Below are 9314 nucleotides of genomic sequence, written 5' to 3'. Positions count from 1 at the left end.
AAACAAAACATGTGTTGAGCACCATGTTTAATTTTGAGTATAGCTTGGTGGGTCATAACTTCGAGAGAAATCTTGAAGAACAATTGAAGAATGAAAATAATCCTTGACGAACCATCATGTAGAGCCTCCATGAAGAACTCCGGTAAAAAGAGAATGATAGAACGAAAGAGAAGTTGAAAACACAAGGCGAAGCCTTGCAATGATTTAGATGGAGCTTCGCGACGATATAACCGAGAAAACTTGGAACTCCGGAAAAGAAAAGATGAAGCATCTCGAACCGAGAAATGTGACATGATGAACAACTTTGGAAAGAAGAAACTAGATCACTTGGATGAAACAATAATATGAATTACGTTATGCATATCCTTTGCCAATTTAAATTGATGACAAGCGACGGATTTGGCATACTACTTATTCTCGTAGAAAGGATTAAGAGGGATATAGCGTAAACTTGAGAAAACTTGAACAAACCATTGGTAGGATTCGGAAAGAACGAATTAATTGATACGATAACAACGGAAGAGGAATGTTGAAGGAACCACCGTAAGAATTGAAAATGAGAGTAGAAAAGGCACAATTCACCGGGAAGAATTGGAAAACGAATGAAGATACTTGAGGGGATTTAGATACATGAGAACGAAGAGATCATGAGCTCAATAGAGAATACTTGAGCGATGCACCGGTAAGATTTGGATAACGAGAACTGAAAGCTGGAATGAATAATTCTGAGATGATTGGCTCCGGAGAATCAAACTGAAAAGACTCCTGAATTGCTTCGGATGGGTGAAAAGAATTCTCACAATCAAAGGCAATTATGTGAGGATGGCATAACGCTAAAACCATGAATCTTCGAGAGAAGGGACAAGATTTAGAGGAAACACTTCTTCGGTCTTCACATGCTGAGAATGATGACGAGAACCATCAAAATTGTTGAGGCACTTCGGAACAAAGAAAAATAGAAATGATGAACCAACGATGAAAATATTTTGAAAGCAATCTTGGAGAAGGAATATTACTGATGAAAATTCATTCTTACGTCAAACTTCAAAAGACTTTGGGAATCGCTCCGGATAAATTAGAAGAGTCAGGTAAGATCCTGGGAAAATACCTGGGTTAGGGCCCACTCAAAAGAAACATCGTTGAAGGATTGCTTGAAATAGAGATTGCACCGGTAGAATTAAATAGCTTGAATGAGATAAAAACGTCGAAATAACTCGAACGGATTAAGAATGGAAACATGATTCTTCTGAGATATCTTTAGCACTACAGATACGAATAGAGAGAGGTGAACGATTATGAGATGCACCGGCATGGGATAGCATTTGAAACGAGGAAAGGGATATGATCAACACTAAAAGCTTGAGTTAAATCCACCGGAAAAGAATACGAGAATGAAGAATGATGAACTTGAAGCTCGTGAGCATCTTCACGAGGGATCACCGAATCAGAACATTGATTGAAAAGAGTGAAGAGACTTCACATGAATAAATGGATACTTGATTAAAATATATGAGTCCTTGAAGAAAAGGGTGGGAGGGCGGGAAAACAAAGACAACTTGGCACGAATGAAACAAACACCGTTGAGAAAACTTGGAACTGATCTTGCAAATGTTGAAATGATCGGATCCACTTAAAGAGAAGCATGCCGATTGGAAAAGAATTAACCTGACGACCTCAATGATCAAGAAGGATTAGTATTCACATAGCAATATGAGAACACCATTTAGGAAAGGTATGGATTCAACATTTGACTTCGAAGCAACTCGAATACCACAAATAAAACAAAACAAAGGATTTGGATTGCAGAATAAGCCGGAAACAAACATATGATAGAGATTTTGTCCGAAGTTTTCATGGTGGGGCCCACACAGGCTCGATCGTACATCACCATCATGTACAAGGTAGTGCACATGACATACGAAGCGTCCCCGAGTCAGCATAGCCAAGGACTCTTTAAGACACAACGAGACCACTATAAAAACGACCATGGATAGGCGGACCACTAGACGTCGAACCCCAATCTCAAATCATGCATCTGTCAGAAAGAAAAAAATAGAGCTACTTGAATTCCCACCTATAAAACTCCTGAAACTTTTTGGTTATGCAATTTGGTGTTGGGGATACAGGGGAAGCAATATATCTCACCCAAACTGACAATCCCTATATCCAGCTGTATCCATCCGTCAACACATAACCAATAAAACTCCAGAAATAGTGTACCTCAACCTTCGAAAAGCATCTGTTATACGAGCTATGGAAATACTCTCGAACTCCCGCCCCAGTACTGGGTGGCTTCGAGGTTATCTTACCACTAGCTGCATAAAAGAGATTTTCGATGTCGGTGAAAGTCAGGTATTCCAGAACTGCAACATTAAAATTGTGACGACAACACCTCGGAGATCAACTCCCCGGGACACTGCCACAACCCCTAAATGTCAGGAGGCACCAAGAACAATGTTCTCGTCATAAGAATATCAGAACGATCCCAAGATACCTGCGTGATCCTAAAAAAAATTCTGTGAAATTTGAGGAAAGGAAAGGCAAAACATCTACGTCAGGAGGCCTCACCAGAGCGACGAAGGGACTGAGGAGTAAATAGAATCCTACTCTCCAATATATATAATCCCAAGACTCAAAACATTTTTGTTCTAGACTCAACAACGTCAGTGATTCAATCAAGCAGGGGCTCCTAAGTCGGGGATGGCTCTGATTACCAACTTGTAACACCCATGATGTGGCTATATCTCCCACGTGTCGAGGCACGACTTAGAGGCATAACCGCATTGTGGTTTTGTCGCAAGCAGGGTCATCTTCACACAATCCCATGTAATGAACAAGAAAGGGATAAATAGAGTTGGCTTACAATTGCCACTTCACCCAAAGATCATATAATTCATACATCATCCAGAGTACGCACATAGTCCGACTACGGACAAATCCAAATGAAAAGAAGATAACCCCAAATGCTAGATCCCCGATCGTCCCAACTGGGCTCCACTATTGATCATCAGGAAACGAAACATAGTAACGACCAAGGTCTTCGCCAAACTCCCACTTGAGTTTGGTAGCATCACCTGCACTGGTATCGTCGGCACCTGCAACTGTTTTGGTAGTATCTGTGAGTCATGAGGACTCAGCAATCTCAAAACCCGTGAGATCAAGACTATTTAAGCTTATGGGTTGGATGCGGTAATGAGGTGGAGTTGCAGCAAGCGCTAATCAAATATGGTGGCTAACATACACAAATAGGAGTAAGATGAGAAGCTACGCAACGGTCGTGAAGCTAGAAGTGATCAAGAAGTGATCCTGAAGTACTTATGTTCAATCATAATCCAAACCGTGTTCACTTTCCAGACTCCGCCGAAAATAGACCATCACGGCTATACACGCGGTTGGCGCATTTTAATTAAGTCAAGTGTCAAGTTCTCTACAACCGGATATTAACAAATTCCCATTTGCCCATAACCGCGGGCACGACTCTCGAAAGTTTATACCCTGGAGGGGTGTCCCAACTTAGCCCATCACAAGCTCTCATGATCAATGAAGGATATTCCTTCTCCCGGAAAGACCCGATCAGTCTCGGAATCCCGGTTACAAGACATTTCGATAATGGTAAAAGAAGACCAGCAAGACCGCCCGACTGTGCCGAGAAATCCTGATAGGAGCTGCACATATCTCGATCTCAGGGCACACCGGATGAACACTACGTACAGCTAAAACCAGCGCTCAAGTTTCCCCGAGGTGGCGCTGCAAGTGGCTCTAGTTCGGACCAACACTCAAAGGAGCACTGGCCCGGGGGGTTAAAATAAAGATGACCCTCGGGCTCGCGAAAACCCAAGGGAAAGTTATAGGTTGTTAGGCAATTGTAAAACCAAGGTTGGACCTTGCTGGAGGAGTTTTATTCAAAGCGAACTGTTAAGGGGTTCCCATAAACCCGACTGCGTGAGGAACACAAAATCAAGGAACATAACACTGGTAGACGGAAACTAAGGCGGCAAGAGTGAAACAAAACACCAGGCAAAAGGCCGAGCCTTCCACCCTTTACCAAGTATATAGATGCATTAATTAAAATAAGAGACATTGTGATATTCCAACATAATCATGTTCCAACATGGAGCAATCTTCAACTTCACCTGCAACTAACAACGCTATAAGAGGGGCTGAGCAAAAAGGTAACTTAGCCAAACAACGGTTTGCTAGGAAGGTGGGTTAGAGGCTTGATATGGCAATATGGGAGGCATGGTAAACAAGTGATAGGTAGCGCAAAATAGCGATATAACGAAGCAACTAGCAAGCAGAGATAGAAGTGATATAGAGGGTAATGGTCATCTTGCCTGAAATCCCGCAAGGAAGAAGAACGAGTCCAAGAACAAGACAAACAGACGTAGTCGAACGAATCCTCACAACTCCGGAATGAAACCGAAGCTACCGAGAGAAGCAAACCGGAAAGAAGCAAACAACATGGTAAACCAACAAGCATAAGCATGGCATGATGCACAAACAAGTATGATGCATGTCCGGTGTACTAAGGCATGGCATGACAATTTGAACCAAACAAAACTACAAGTTAAGTGGAGTTCAATATGCAGCGAGTTGCATATTGACGAAACACCACATTTGAGTTATTTAGTTCGCTCTTGTTTAGGTACACAACAATATTAAATGTTATTAAACATGGCAAGAGGTGAAACATAAGAAAACTACCTATCTAGGCAAGTTTAAATGAGGCCGGAAACAACAAACAACAATTCCGAAAAATCCCCAAATGTCATTTAGCAATTTAATTAAAAACACAATTTTAAATTTTTTAATTGTTGTTACCATGATGCAGATGACATATACAAGTTTTATGCAATTTTAATGAAAATGTTGACATTAACATGTTATGAAGCATTTGGTCACCATGGCGGAACGAAAGGGGTTCCACGGCAACGAATCCGAAAATGATGCCACCACAACATATCGGTTCCGGTAGCTGACGGAGATATCGGTGCAAAAGGAAGTGATCGGAAGTGAGGAACATGCAAGAGTGACTGGGTGTGATCCCGGTAACCGGGTGTCCCACGTGTCGGTGGCATGGCAAAAGAGGAACATGCATGAAACAAACGGGCACGGTGCAAACAAGTGGTACATCTCATACAACACATGCATTCGGTCCATGGGTGTTCGTCTCGTTGTTATACCTTTGAAATCGTGCATTTTCTGGGCGGTTTGAGTTCGGAGTGGTGTAGAGGAAGTAGATGTTCTCGGGATGGTCATCGTGGAAGTAGTCGTTCACGTTTCGTAGTCGTACGCACTCCATAGATGATCGGGGTCATGGCGAGGAACTTGATGTCCACAGGGTCGATGGTAGAGGAGGTAGTGGTACTATTCGTCGATCGTCGTGGTACTTGGGGTCTTCGGACTTGTCGGTCTCGATTCTTGCAACGGTAGTGGTACACGTGGTAGTCGAACTTGGCGATCCGAAGGGGTACTTGGTGGTATTCCCTGTATTCGAACTTGAGGGGTCTTGGACTTGGGATCTTGGCATCCTGGTTCGGTGGTCAAGCAGGTACTTGGCAGCAAAACAGAGACAATGTCCAAATGGCCGAAAGAAACCAACCGCATCAGAAGGCAGCATCTTGCAGACATGGTGTTCGGGGCGGGGCAGCTGGTCGCGACAAGAGATGGCGGCAAGGGTGTTGTGCTTGCAGCAGTGGTGGAGGCATGGGGCAAGGCAACAACAGCATGTGCACGGGGCCATGGAGATGGTGTAGGGGAGTGGCAGCGGCAGTGACGGAGCTAGCAAAGCCGCGGGAGTACAGAGGCGAGGCAGAGGCGCGACAATATCCATGGCGAGCGACACAAGGTGTCGGTGGAAAGAGAAGGCGACGCAGCAGCGGGAGAAGAGCTGTGGGGCGCAGTTGCCGGAGAAGGTTGATGCCATGAGGCTCAGCGAGGGAAGGCGGAGGAAGTTGACAGCGGTGAGGTGGAGGCGCAGAGGAGAAAGGCGTGGCACAGCAGGGGCGAGGGCGCAACGCTGCCGATGCCGGGGGCGTCAGGAGCAGAGGAGCGACCAAAGGAGGAGCTTGAGGGTGCGGCGCCATGGCGAGGGAAGGAGGCGCAGGCGTCATGGCGGCTCCATGGCCAGCGGAGGTAGCAGCGAGGTCTGCGGGGCCTAGGCACCAACGAGGAGTCGCGGGAGGCGACGGGGTCCTGCGGATCACTCCAGCTACCGGCCCGCCGGGTCGGGTCTGAGCGGCGGCGATGGGCGAAGTGGCCGACGTCGGCATTTGTGTGATGGAGCAGAGCAGAGGAGGGGATCGGGTGCTGCGCGTGCGTGCGTTATGGGTGTGTGGCGCTGGAGGGAGGAGGCAGGGATCGAGAGAAGGATAGATGAAGGGGATCGAACCAGGGGTGCTAGGGTTCGGGAGGAGGCCGGGCTTTAGGAGGTTAGATGGGCTGGCCTGGTCATTGGGCCAAAATGGGCTTCTCTCTTTTCCATTTACAGAAAAAGAAAGAAAGAAAATAGAGAAAAGAAGAGGTTAGAGAAGGAGTATGGACTAGTGAGATATTTTCCTGAGATCGGGAAAATATGAGTGATTTAACGGAAATGGTTGGAAGGGTGTTGGGCAACCAAGATCGAAACTCATTTGAATTTAATACAAATGAGTGGTGAAAGAAGTGGGTGTTTGGTAGGTCCAGAAATGTTGACAATTCGGTGGAGCTCAGGAACATGATGAAAGAATTTAATGGACAAAGTTTGAGGTCAAGAAGTGAGATAACAAAGGCATGGGAATTATTTTGCAAGTGTGTTATGGTAATTCCAAAATAATGGAATATTTGTTATAGCTCCCTAATATTGGGAGGATATGTTATCAAGAGATATCACCATGTGAATATCCCTAAATTTAAATGGACCGAAGATCCACATGATTTATTTAGTTGAGTTTTTCAAAACAGTTGCATGACGAAATGATGTAATGCAAATGATGCAATGATGAATGCAACAAACAAAACTAAAATCAGATGGCGAAACTCAGAATGGCTGGAAGTCTTCTGGAGCGTCGGTCTCGGGGCGTCACACTATGTCATCGAGGAGGTCTATTGATCCGGAGCTATCAAAATAAATAATGCCGAAGGGACTAACCTGAAGGTTGTCAAGGCAAGAATAAAAGACTATATCTCGGGTATGCCCATTAATGTTGAAAGCAATGTTCCAAACTTTCACACCGGAAGAACACTTAAAGGAAACCTTCCGGAACACTCTAGAATAATGAAAAAAAGAAGGTACGTGATACAGTAAGTAAACGGACTCCGAAAAATCCACAAAAATATTTTTTCCAGTTTTGGAATATTTAGAAAATTAGGAAAATAAGAAACTTTCAGGAAAGTGACCCTGGTGGGCACGATACACCAGGGCGCGCTAGGCATGCCTGGCGTGCCCAGGTGTTGTGCCCACCTCGGGTACTTTCCGGACTCCGTTTTTCTTCCGTTCTGCTTTTCAACAAGATAAACAATCTATATATACGTCCCGAACCTGTTAACGTCCATATCACGGAGAAATCTCCTGTTTTCTTTTCTTGTTGTTTTCTGTCAGATCCAATCCACCATGGCCGCTTCAAGCTCCTCAAAGGACAAGTTCTTCGACAACATCATCAACCCATATCTGCGGGAGGTGATGCACCACCCTCAAGCTATCCAAATGCACGATGGGGTGTTGCACATCCGCGATGTGCAAGGACCCAAGGGGACTGGATCCGTGGAGGCTAGGCTTGGAGCTATGGAGTAGGACATCTTCAAGTGCAAGAGAATGGTGGAGCGTGGACTCAATGCCAATCACCTCCTGATCATGGACTATACCCGTGATCTCAAGGTGGATGGCAAGCCCATAAAGGACATCATCTTCTCCCTCAACGAGCAAATAAACTTCCCCCATAGCCAGGTCCATGATCTTCAAAGCCAAGTCTTTGAATATGAGGCAAGGTTTAAAGGTATGAGTTTGGCTGCCAGTTGCAGGATCCCGGAGACTCACTCCTCCTCTTATGATGGCGAGCCTCTGCTGTGGAAACCCGAGGACAAGAAACCTTCTATTTCATCACCACCATCTTCTTCTTCATCACCAAAAGAAAACTGAGTATCGGGTATGGGCACTCACTTTGGCTTTCGCCAAGCTTGGGGGAGGTGCCCCGGTATCATATCAATCTCCACTATCTTTTGCCTTTACTTTCTTAGTTTGATCAATGTTTATCTTTTGCTATTAGATGAATAAAAGTTTAGTTTGATGCTTTCTTTTTGTGAGTTTGCTTAGTGATCAATCCTTGTAATCATGTGCGAAATATAATAAAGTTTAGTTTGAGTTTTGCCATCTTTACTTTTTTGTTGTAATAAAAATAAAAAGATCATATGCTAATCTGACGGTAAGTGATGACATTACACAAGGAAAGTATAAGTAGAAAAACTTATTGTAGATTGACAAACATAGCATTGGTCAATGATGCAACTCATGAAAGAATTAATAAGGGAAGAGAAGATTCATATATAAATATACTATCCTAGAAATCTTTTATGATTGTAAGCACCCATAAAAATAATATATGCCAAAATTGTTGACGTTGGACAAGGAAGACAACTTAATGATTTATGTTTGTTCATATTCACACAGAAGTTATATTTTCATAGATCCTTCAACATGTGGTGCTTACCCCTATCTTTGCTAGCCAAAAACTCCGCATTAAGTAGAGATACCTCTTGTGCATCCAAAACCCTTAAACCCTATCTTGTTTGAGAGTCCACCATACCTACCTATGGATTGAGTAAGATCCTTCAAGTAAGTAGTCATTGGTGCGAAAAGGGCAATAAAAATTTCTTATAAAATGTGAGATCTTTTAGTGTAAGGGAAAATTGAGCGTTGTATGAACTTGTGATAGTGAAGAATAAAAGCGACAGAATGCATAATAAAGGTTTCCATCACAAGGGGCAATATAACGTGACGTTCTCTTACACTAAGGGGTTGAGCATACAAACAAAAGAGCATGGCAACCTCTTCTTCCCTCTGCAAAGGGCCTATCTTTTACTTTCATGTATGTACTTTCATGCAAGAGTCAAGTTTTTTATCTCTATTCCTTTTATTTTTCTCCTTTGTCAAGCATCATGTGGTGAGGAAAGATCTAGGCACATATGTCCAGTTGAGTATGGGTGGCATAAGTTATTATTGTTGACATCACGCTTGAGGTGAGTGTGTTGGGAGGCGAAACTATAAGCCCCTATCTTTCTTTGTGTCTGGTTGAAATGTTTTGCTAATGTGTACATGGTGAGTGTTAGCAATCATAGAA

Source organism: Triticum dicoccoides, chromosome 4B (assembly GCF_002162155.2).
Source record: "Triticum dicoccoides isolate Atlit2015 ecotype Zavitan chromosome 4B, WEW_v2.0, whole genome shotgun sequence".
NCBI classification, from domain to species: domain Eukaryota; kingdom Viridiplantae; phylum Streptophyta; class Magnoliopsida; order Poales; family Poaceae; genus Triticum; species Triticum dicoccoides.
The sequence above is the reverse complement of the archived record's forward strand: the minus strand, read 5'-3'. Positions refer to the sequence as shown.